This window comes from Daktulosphaira vitifoliae, unplaced genomic scaffold (genome assembly GCF_025091365.1).
Source record: "Daktulosphaira vitifoliae isolate Bord-2020 unplaced genomic scaffold, ASM2509136v1 Scaffold_5, whole genome shotgun sequence".
Lineage (NCBI taxonomy): Eukaryota > Metazoa > Arthropoda > Insecta > Hemiptera > Phylloxeridae > Daktulosphaira > Daktulosphaira vitifoliae.
This window is the reverse complement of record NW_026099576.1, coordinates 9,619,732-9,632,555: the sequence shown is the minus strand read 5'-3', so window position 1 is coordinate 9,632,555 and position 12,824 is coordinate 9,619,732. Positions and strand designations below refer to the sequence as shown.

At 24.3% G+C, this 12,824-nt stretch overlaps 1 protein-coding gene across 3 annotated transcripts in view; it reads left to right on the top strand.

Moving 5' to 3' along the window:
• The first annotated feature begins 1,126 nt into the window (after window positions 1-1,126).
• Window positions 1,127-12,824, top strand: part of LOC126908307 (ras-related protein Rap-2c) — a 104,330-nt gene continuing 92,632 nt past the window's right edge. For all 3 annotated transcript variants that reach the window (XM_050690233.1, XM_050690232.1, XM_050690231.1), the window contains exon 1: window positions 1,127-1,360. The gene's annotated coding sequence lies outside the window, so the exon portion shown is untranslated. The remainder of the gene's footprint in view (window positions 1,361-12,824) is intronic.

Here is a 12,824-nt window from a genome sequence, read left to right as displayed (position 1 = left end):
TTTTTATATGTAAATTTATATATATATGTAAATACTCATTTTTTACTAATTAGCATTAATCTAAAAAAAAAGTGATAAAAAAATCTAATTGCAGATTTGAAAAATGTTACAAAAGTGGGTTTAGAAAAGTATATTTTGGTGTCTGATGAAAGTGTTTTGTAGACTAGTAAATGTATTCATAAGTCTTAAAAAAGCCTTAAAAATTTATAGACGTTTGCCATAAAAGTAATAACTTTTTGATAATTTTTTATAATTTCACCGTAAAAATTACAATATTAAATTATTCATTATCAATTGTATATTTCGTTGAATTGTCATAATAGACATATACATTATACTTATAAATCGAAGAACTACTAATGAGAATATAATTAAGGAAATAGGTGTTAATTTTGCTTTTGAAATGATTGACTGATTTTTGAAAAATAAACACTATCTATAGATTGCATCGAAGTGTCTCTTATGAAGATGACTTTATTCACTGACAGATATTGTCTATACTTGTTCCAACAATACTATGTCCACACTGTGCCACGACTTTACTGTGCTACCTTTTCCTAGATTTTTAATTTGTCTTTTATTATTGAAAAAAAGTAATCCTTTAGTTAATATTTATTTCCCAAAAATGAATGTTATATAATTAATACTAGATAGATAAACTGTTTAGGAGGTGCAATAACATTCAATGTAAAATTTTGAGCCTAATAATATTCTAAGATTGTTGATAATTATATGCTTGACGAAATTCCATGTATAATTTTTTATTAAAATTATAAAAAAGAAAAAAAAGTGAAACTGCTATTCATTTTAAACATCTTTTCAATTGTGTTTTTAAATAGGATGAAATAAATAAACGTAATTCGTGTATTGCTTGGAAACAAATTATTGCTGTTATAAGTGACGTTCTCGAATTCTTTATAAGTAATATGTTTTACATTGTCCTGTGTTATCAGCAAGATGAAAATATCTTACATATACTTTTAAAAAAGGATATTTTTTGAAACGTTTTGGATAGTTGTGGTGTGTGGGTAGCCGTCGATGGAGAGCGTGCACGATATTTATCGTGTTTAGCGTCTGCGGGCGAAGGCAATGAGGCGGAGTCGACTACAATCGCACCTTTAAAGTATCCGCAGTTGGTGGCACGAACGTAGTCTGTGAAAGGTTTTCCCAAACGTCCGCGTTGTTGTTGAATAAACGCGGTAATCTTCATCGTAAAAGAAGTAGCACATAAATGAATGTATTCCTTACGGTTTAAAAGCTTCGTTTAAAAATCACTTGTTTTACCATACGAGGGAAAAACTGTAGGTTTTTATTAGTTCACGTGCTGCTGTTTGGAAATTTTAACAAGTATAATTATTTCGTAAGTACTTTTTTCTTTTTAGCACGTTAAAATCTATTTTTTTTTTTATAAAGAAACGGTTATAAAATAGAGTTTAAGTTCACCATAAATTCGCCAAGCTTTGAGTTCCAGTTAAGCGCTCGATTTTTAACGTATTGATTAAATAATGAAAACATGTTGAATGATTAATACTGCTGTTGAATTAGGAGAATTAAAATATTAATGAAGACCTCGGTGGTACGCTATTACGATTAAGTAAACTTAATACAATGGCTGTGAATTGATAACCTATATAGTAATTAAAATTCTAATTGAAAGATAAAGACGATGGTGTTGAGTATTGTATAGTTGTATACCTAATAGAGGGAGAACATTTATAATTACTGTTGTTAGTAATAATATTTATAGTTAATCATGTTATCGAGTTATTTAGAATTTAATATATTAAATTTTATAAATATACATATTTATAAAATATAATAAATTACTATAGTAATTTAAGAAAATATTACAATAGGACTATTTCAAACGTATCTGATATATGAATTATGAAATAAACAGTCAAAAGTGTAGGAGAGAAGAATTGTCATAACTTAGTTCCTCAATCATATCGAATAATTATTTTCATTAATATATAAGGAAGGCTAATAATTTAATATAGCTCCCCGAAAAATTTGACCAAGTAAACGTGTATAACATTATATTGCCAACAATTATTTTATATAACAATTAACAAAAAATTTTGTTGTTTTTGATATTAAATATTAGATGAAATACTTACTCCTTTAAATAATTGACCTCTAAAAAAATGTTTACGTTTCAATATAAAAATATACATTTTATCATTTTATCATTTAATATTGTGAGTTGATTGTCTTTTGTACTATGAAGTTAAATTCTTATTTTGGATACACATGTATATTAGTTAATAGTTTATACTTTCTCTATTTTTAGACTAACTATTTAAAAGTTGTATACATATATTATGTTTAACAAAAAGAGAATTTTATTGAGTTGTATACGTTTTAATGTACAACTTTGAATAAAACTTACGGGAGTTATAGTAATTTAAAAGTTTTAAGTATGTCTAGAGGAAGGAAATGTTAAGCTTGCGTTATACTTCACCATTATACAAAGTTCTTCTATTGCTAACTTTTAAACTTTATAATCTATCAGTTTTCAATTTTTATATAAACGTGTTAATGTTAATCGAACACTTGAGTTTAAAAAAATGTTTTTTTTTTTAATTTAAAAAGGTTACTTACATTATTACTAAAATCTAAATTGAAAAAGTAAATATATTATCCCGTATAATCTTAAAAAAGAATAAATAATAAAGTAATTCAAATTATATACGAGAAGGAGTTTAAATCAAAACTTAGACATTTTCATTTTATTTTGACTTCATCTAATATAATATATTATTGTTATATTATAACACTTTAATATTAAATTTATAAATTAATAGTGTTAAAACTTATTGATTTCTTTTCAGTTCTATTATGCTCAATTTCACAAAGTTCTCAATATAAAATATTTTGTAAACTTTAAATTGTTATTTATGAAGTCAATAATGAATAATATTGTGAGTTGATTTTTTATATAAAAAAGTAAATTAAATTTCATAATTATTACCTTGCTTAGTATTTGAAATAACGTTATGATTGTCGAATTTCCTTAAAATTTTGAAATAAATCGTTTAGTTGCTGTATATATTTTTTGGCTAATAGTGCACAATAGGATCTTTATTCTTTTTTTTTTGTTAGTGTTTAAAATGTACTTTTTAGATCTTCATAAAACTCAATTAATATTCTCTAATTTTTAATGTACAGATAATTGTTTGTAACAAATATTGGTCACAATAGATAAATATCTATTTATGAATTTGCCTAAATGTTTTGTATTTCTTGTACAATTATGAGTACAAGTGTAAATTATATGGATTTCATCACACAAAAAGATTTTTAATTGATATAAATATACTTCAGGTATGCCAGTTAATTTAAAATTATTTTAGCTCTCGAAAGGAATTTCAATTTAATAAAATTTTATAAGTAAAAATGTAAAATATTTTATAAATAATAATTAGTTTTTAATTATACGTGTGAATGCTGAAAATGTTTTAACAATAATTAATAAATATTTAAAAAGTACTTTTATCTTATCCTTATACCATCTAGTTTCACATTAAATGGAAAGTTACTCATAATATTTAGTTAATGAAACAACTTAATTCAAATAGATCTATTTTTATTGAAGGAATATTAATTTTATTGTCTTTTAAAATATAAAATATATTTGTTAAAAAATGTGAAATGCAGTCGAGATATTATCTTAACGACATACAATGTATAAAAATGACTTCGATGTAAAATCAAAGAAATTTCAGAAAAATATATACAAATACTTGTATAAAGATGGCTGATTGAGTAATAATGTCCAATTCAAATTCATCATAAATACTTATTCGAATTTACTGGAGGTTACTTTATCTAAATTTGTAATTTTTTTATTCTTTATTTAATGGAACTCAATTAACTAAAAATATTTTTACTAACAAAGTAAATAAACTATTTGAATCTTATAGATATTGATATTACATAAAACGATGCTGAAAACATAACCGTTTCAGTTCTACAGCTGTCGTTTAAAAACAAACTGTAGTATACTCTTAAGTATGTCAGGACCAGAAACATCCTCCACAGGCAGCACATTTATTATTATTTTTATTATAGAGGCTTATTTTGAATTTGATTTCTCGCCGGCAAAATACCCTTGCCGTATCTACGTAGTAATATATCAAATACCGTGTCAGTTATGTGTGGTGTTTATTATTTGTTTATTACTTTTAGCATGCACATATTTTCCAAAGATGTACGTATAATGAATGGCTTGTTCACGTATAATACCCGTAATACAATTACGCTAAGAAAAACAAGCATGAAAAATCGATTAACGGTCCTGCTGTATATAATTTATAGCCAATCTTGAATCGATTTACTGTATTGTCGAAACAGTTAAGTAGCTAGTGTTAATGGTCCACAGTATTTAAAGTGATGCTTTGTGCTTTCATTGAGGGGACTATCAATAGTAAATCCCTACAGTAAAGTTCCCACCGTTGGAGTTCACAACTGTACTGTGCGCCGGAAAAATACGTCGTTCATTATTTTGAATGGATAAATATTGACGGAAAAACAAAAAACGAGCAGTCCAATTTCCTGTAGTCGTCTATAAATGCTAATCGATAAAAAACCAAGCTATACACCTACTTGCTGGGTGATTGATGACGAATTCAGTTGTTATGATTTCGTATAAGTTACGTACATTATTTTTCTTTGAGCGAAATGATTTCTAAATTTTATTATTTTTGACATTTCTACTTTTATTCCCACTTCTTTTTATTGATGTTGACTTTCACTTTTTTATGGTTATTTACAAAAAAACAGTTGTATACATGTATAACTCGTTTAATTATCAATCAGATGGGATCAAGTTTCTGTAATGTGTAATTTGACACGTGACACGTGTAAAATACTTATTCGATCTTTGATACAAGAGTGACACTCATTCTTATTTGTATTATCGTCTAGGAATATAATGCATAACTGGGTCTGTTAAAAATTCACGAAGATTTCTGGTTAGGTATTAAATATTTAAGGTTTATATGTTACTTCTTTTAAAATCGTTTGAATAAGAACTTTGTTTTTTAAAAACAAACTTTTTTTTTTAATTTGAAACAAATCCAATGTCTATTTTTGCGAACTATACGTATAGTTAATGTATCATTAAATTTTTTATGATGTACAGTTCAAAAATAGTTTATTATAAAATTAAAAAAAAAAAAAAAAAAAANAAAAAAAAAAAAAAAGTATTGATTCTTAAATACCATTGATATATATATATTTCTTTTTGATTAAACGAATTTTGTTTTCACTTATTAGAATTATGTTTTATTTTGATTGAGACAATAAGCTTAAAATCTATGCAAATGTTTTTTGTAGTCTTTTGTTTGAACAAAATACAATTTTTGCATAGTGTTTTGCTTTAACACAAAACTGTCGTTTAAAGATATTGGTTATATAATAACGTATGCTCTATTTATAAAATTTATATTATTTTAACTTGCATTGTAACTGATATTATAAAAGACTTTTTCAATATTTTATTTCATAAATTATTTTTAAAAAACCTGTGAAGTTTGTATTGTTTGTATATTAAAAACATACTACCTTATTAAACGAATAAAACAATAAAAAAAAGTAATAAACTCGCGTTTCAAAATAATACACGTTATTGTAAAAATATTTACTTTAAAAGGTAAATCTTATTATGATGAAAAATTGAATAAATTAATACTAATATTAATTATATAGCAGTCTTTCATTTATGTTCAATAATAATTTGATTACATATGATGTAAGTTTGGTATTGTCTTTTCTGGTTAAAAATTAAATATTTCCTCTTTAATTGTTCATATTGTTTTTGATTGTAAGTTATCGTGGATAGCATACCATATTTCAAAAAATAATACTGTTGATCTGATACGATATTTTGTATGCCATTTGACAATTGCTCTCTTTTAAAGATTGTTATGGTGTCATATGTCTTCTCAGCTTTTAACAAAATATATCACAAAGTTTTTTTCAGCATCGGTTTTTTGAGGTTAAGTTCGTTTCACTTTAATAGGAATAATATGATTTGGTTGACTGTATTATATGGAAACCTGATTTTGCAAGCTATGAAATTGGAGTAAGCCGCTTGCTTTATTTACTTAAAAAAAAAAATGAAATCTAATTAACAAACTACGTTAATAACTAACAATTTTTTTATGGAAAATGAACGTTTGAAATTTAATTAACATTGTATAACCAAATTGTTTGATAAATTAATACTGAATCGTTAAAACGCTTATTTTGAGTAACATAAACGCAAATTCATCATTATTTCATTTAGCCCATAGCGTAATGATTAATTTAATTATCAAACTTTTTTGTTTAGATCTAACAATATAGCTCGTAAGGTATTGATTTTTATTCATAAAAATTATATTCAATAAATGAGATTTTAGTATTTTATTATTATTATTTTTTTATTTGTCATTAATTTTGTTGTGGATCACTAATAATACGTGTCAAAAGGGGCAACTATTGTACTGAGTAAATATTTAAAAACTAATAAATTTAACTTTAACTTTTCGAATTGTTAATAAAAATAATGACAAAGTTAAAAAAGTATTTAATTAAAATTAAAGAAATGATTATGTTTTTTGATCTTTTAATACATAAATACTATTTTTTTCACTTTTATAAAATAATATAGTTTAAAGGAATTTAAAATATTGTATTTGGCTTTTAATAATCATATAAATTCCTAATAGAACTTTATGATTTCTGCTATAGTGCAATTTGATAGTGAGGCTTCGTAATTACACAAAAACATTATTGAATATTACTAGGAATATAAGATTAAATAATTTATAGTGTAAGTGTTTCTACGTACAATATATGACATAAGCATAAGTTGTGAACCACACAATAACAAAATAAATCACTAAAATGAAATTACCTATGTTTTATTTTTTCCTTTAGCTTAGCAGATTTAAAACTTTGAGATTTTACGTTAAATTATCTGTGGCAAGTAACCATAACAATACTGAAAACTTGTTGTGATGATACGTTGTATGTTTATATTTGTAATTTTTTTGGAGATTTCCACCACTTACGGGGAACGAGGGAAATTTTTTCAATTTTTGAGGGTAATGTCTTTGAGTGTCTAGTCAAGATTTGTGATCTTTTGACGTATCATTGAAAGAAACGTAGGGTAAGAGCTGAGAAAAAGTGGCGACAGACACACACACACAAAAAAAAAAAAAAAAAANTGAGAAAAAGTGGCGACAGACACACACACACAAAAAAAAATAAAAAACATATAGTAAAACCAATACCTTCTCAGCTTCGCATCGAAGCTAATAATAAAATATATATTATAAAATCTATATAATATTTATAGGGTTGTAAACTAATTGACATATCAAGTTTTGTAACGTTAAAAGAATATGATGTTATTAAACTGTAAAACTAGAGAGGTTTTAAGTTTTACGAATATTCAGATTTGGATTGAATTCTAAGCTCAAAAATATAACAATCACATACTTAAAACAATAAAATTTGAAGGATTTTAAAAGTTTTAAAATTAATGTGTATAACTGAAAAGGGATAAAGATTGAATAATATTATTTATAATTTAATTATTTAATATAGAAATTAAAGCATGAACCACACTATGTTTAATTTTAGATTCCTTTGTAATTAAAGTTTAAAGATTTTAAAATTAGTGATCACCACATTTAGAAATGATTGAAGAGAAAACATGTCTTGTTGAATAAATTAGATGAATGACTTACAACTAGCACATCTTTAATGATTCAAAATAACTTCTGAACTCAACACGATTGGTATGAAAGACTACCCCTACAAATACGTTTGTCTTCCGACGAATTAATCCTTTGTGATTTGAGAATGTGTAGAAAGTATCATATTTCAATTTAATAGCGGTGTATCAAAAACATCCATTACAAATAATGTCATTAATATACAGCAGTTAACTAAATTAAAACTAAGTATATATAGTACTATCGCACACTGCACTGAATTAATCGAAAAGTTTTAGTTTATAAGAAGCTGTAAAATAAATTAATTGAAACAAAGAAACACTCAAAATAAAACAAAATGTCGACAACTGGTTCAAATTTCAAACGTTAAATAATTTTGATAAAATCTCAACTTCTTCTGAATACTCTGATATTTAATGATTTTTAAATGTTCACAGGTGTGTTAAATATGCTCTTAAATGTTGTGAGATCATTTTATCGCTTAGTGTGAAAACCAACTATTTGTAAAGAATGAAATTAGATAGTGTTTTTTTCTAAACCCATGAATATTAAATTTATTTTAATTTTTTGCAAATTCAAGGATTTTTACCCTAAGCAATGATTTATGTCAACAAAGAATTAAATACATTAAATATTTGACATTGGTATAATACGATATCACACGATTTTCAAATATCATATCTGATATTTTATATATTTATCTGATAATAAATATTCATATCATATCTGATTCATTTTACGAAAAGAAGTGCATTTTAAGTATACATAAGTTTAACTATCAATGCATAAATCAAATACTCCACGCGACTGAATTAAGTTTTTTTTCACGAGAATGATCAATACACACATACACAATGTTTAAGGATCATTAAAAGAAATTTAAGAGTATTATTATATTGCTTTTTTTTTTAGAAACTAATATTATTTATATCTTAGAGAGGTAACTAAAAATGATGATTTTTATTACGTTATGGTAATACAATGTAAATGTGAAGAATTCCATTAATAAAATATATTATGTCATCGGTATTGAGTGTAAACATTCTAGAAGAAAAAATTAATTTTTACCCATTTCTCAGCACCTCATTTACATAATTTAAACCAGCTCAATGACAAAGGTATTTGGAGGCTCACTCAATCTACCCGTTTATAATAGTGATTTGTATTCGTCATAAATACAAATGAAAAATGAGAGTTTGGGAGTTAATAGAATGTACAGTTATAATGTTTTAAGATTTAAAAAAGCTGTTAAGAATACCAGTGGTGATGAATATAAAAGAAAGCAACTTTGAATAATAATTACTATTTATAGTTTTAATTAATATATCTCATCTTTTAAATTATGAAAACGTTTCATGATCTAGTTTTCTTCTGTCCCACTTTTGACTGTAAGAAAATCTAACCACATAATTTCTAGCATACAAAACAAATGCATATTTTCTGAATAATGAGTTAAAGACGAGCTTTGTTGACTTTTAATTAAGATTAAAAACTAAATCAACGATCGAGTAAATTCGATTATGTAATGTCGAGATTGAATTTTGGAATGATAGCTCATTAAAGTGAAGCACGTCTGTTGGGTGTTATACACACTTTTATGTTATGTTAACGTTGTCATGATTGAATATATGTTCGTATAAACTCACAAGTTTTTTTAGAAAAAATGTTGATGATCTTAAATATATATTTTTATATTAACATCTAAAATAAAAATTAATCAAAATTTAAATATTATAAGAAAATTTAAGTTCTATTAAATTACTAGACGAGAGTAAAAATTTAATTTTCCCTAATAGTTAGAAAAGTGAACTATTTCGCATATAAAAAGAAAAAAAACCCTATTCATTGTTTTAATAAATCCACGAAAAGGAAATATTAATATTTGTATTATAGTAATACCTATAGGTATACACGTATGTACAGACATTTAAAGATTGAGTAATTCCATATAAATATATATATTTTTTATTTTTGTATTTTTCTTTTACACATGAAATAAAAATGTATTTTTATACCAAAGTCATTAAACAACGTTTATCGAAACAAAATATTTACAAACAAACAAAACGAAAAAAATCACCAGAAAGTTTTAACACGTTTTTATGTTAAATCAAACGAAAAAATTGAATTGATGTGTTAAACGAACAAGTGTTAATACAAACGGTTTATGCTATTTATGATCATTAACTAAAAATTGTGAGTCTTAAATCTGTACATCAGAGGTAAACTATTCTAAGTCAAAATTATTTTTGAAATTGAATAGAGACTATTTTTGAAAAGCTCATTGAATAATCATTTAAAAAATAGTATCACCTCTATATAGTTTACCTCTGGTGTACAGAACTATAAGAGGTTTAAAGCTTTCTAAAAGACTTGCTAACGTATAAGTATTAGTACGGTAAAATAGATAGGCAAAATTAATACATTCATGAGTTAGATTCAGACATTGTGTTATTTAACGAAAAATGTGTTCCTAAAAATTTATTGATTGCTTGTGTGCAGAATTTTATTGAAAAACAAAAGCCAATTTCATTCGAACATTAATAATACGTACAAATTGATTTTCAGAAATACAACAGATAAACAATACATTCCCCAAATACAACATTGCACAACAACACAGAAAATAGAAGATTTTCAATAAATATAAACTTTTTGTTTACGTTTGATGAGGTATAAAATACAAAAGTAAAAAATAATCGCTCTTGAGAATTTCTATTTTATTTTGTTATAAACATACTTACTTACAAAAAAGAATATACATATGTAAATATACTAGATGTAGTTCCGTCATATAAGGCTGAATAATAATAATTTGTACTCTGGTGCAATTACTGTCTTATCTTATTCATTATGTTGTTTGGAAAGTATTCACTTAAGTTATATAGAATTTTAGAATAACATTTTAGTTATGACATATTCAAAGTGGTATTCATTCTTAGAAATGTTTTGATGAATCAAAAGTCAAAAATAGTTTGATAAACTTTACCTTTGTTGTTCTAATTAATTATTTGTATAATATATTGTGTATCTATACCCATTGGACTTTAGGAATAACTGAAATTACGTCATTTCCAAACCAGAAAAAAGTTCTTACAAAAAATTTAGATGAGTGAGCTCGAATTGGTAATATTGCAGTTATTTTTTGTAAAGATCTTCCATAATTAGTACAAAGGATTTCATGCAATTATTATTATTATCAGTATAATTGATGCATAATAAGTAATTATATTAAGGTAGTCTCCACATTTTTATTAGTAAAAATTCAACCATAAAATGGTAAAATATTAAAATTACGTTTTAATTTTGAAGAAGTAAAAAAAAATAATTAAAAAATGAATTTTAGATTATTGTATGTTGGTATATTTGTACATTGGTGAAACAAAATAATATTAATTTATTTTAAATAAATTTTTAATAAATTTTTAACAACAATTTAATCTTTTACTAACAATTTGTCCGTCATTATTAAAATAAACAATTGACAATATATTGACAAATTATTTAAAAAATAAAATTTTATTAATTGTTGATATTACATTTATTGTTGAAATTAATATTTACTTCATTTCCTCATCCAATGTAAATTTCAATTGATATTTATTATGAAAGATTCATTCGGTGATATTTAATGGTATAAAAAATATTTTCCTTTAAAGTAATTGGTATTTAAACTAATGAAAAGTATAATTCTTCTACTTAAAGAATACTACATTTTTTCAATGTTTAAATTGAGGCACTTGCTTGAAATAGAACAGTACTTGTATAATAAACACANTGTATTTTAAAGAAATAATTTCATTTATACTTATTATAATTAACAATAATCGGATACTTAAATTATTATAATTATTTGAGTACATAAATAATATTGAAAGTATATGAATTAAGTTTATTTACTTTTAAATATTACTAAAAAATATAAATTTATAAAATAACTAAAAAATAAAAATATTTCATATTATAATTTAATAAATTAAAATGATACCATATATATGTACAAATATAAAACAATATTTTTATTTCCATTATAATTTTTGTAATAAAGTTTATAACACTTTGTTTCTTATTACAGTTTCTGTAGTGTTAATTCAAAGTTTTTATTTTTTCCATCGAATTGTTAGTTTATACACTGTAAAAATTTTGAACCTCACTAAGTTCATTACATTATCCACACAGTATTTAGGGATATAAAAATTTATATGAGCGGGTTTTTATTAAGCTTTTAAATTTGCTTTTCAAGAAGCTGCTCTCTAAAAAAATAACTTTTCACTGTGAAAATATTTTATTGCTTCAAGACAAAAGTTAATTCTATGGTTTTTCTTATTCATCAGAAAAAAAGTTTGGAATCAGTAAATATGAATTATTGTTAAGTTTTGGTTGAGATAAAATGGATAAGGTTCCGTATTAAAAAAAAAAAAAGAACTTTTATGACAAAACGTTCATTGAGTTTGCTTTGACCATATTTTTTTATTATTATATTTTGAAAGTAAAATATATGAATGCTTTATTAAATTAAAACCAACACATAGCATGTGTATAATACCAGTGTATTTCTAGTATCCAAGTTAAATATTAATTAGTTACTAAAATAACTTAGTAAGTTCCTCTGCTGTCGTTGTGTGTTATTGTGATAAATCATGATCATTATTTAATTGAATTACTTGAAAAATTCTTTTCCTTTTTGTTAAAATTTAGTAATGCAAGACAGTTAATAGACGTGAAGAACGTGCTTTAAAGTTTTTAACTTTAAACCTTTAGAGTTAGTGTTGTTTATGGGATTTTATTATCCCATTCAACGGGTAAGTGTTTGGTTTATAATCAAATTCTGATAGGATTAAAGATGTTGGCTGTGGGTTTGTTCTGTGTGTGGTGAGGTATATAGGGGTGTTCCATGAAGAGAAGAGTTATATTGAATCATTGGTTTTTGGCGAATTACCAAGTCTTAGTTTTCTCCCTGAGAAATGAATAAAAAAAACACATAGTATTTTACACAGACACAGCACACTATACGCAAACGCATCTGAACTTGTGCCATAATAATGATTTCACTATCTAACTTTTTTCTTTTATACTATCATAACGCCTTTTGAA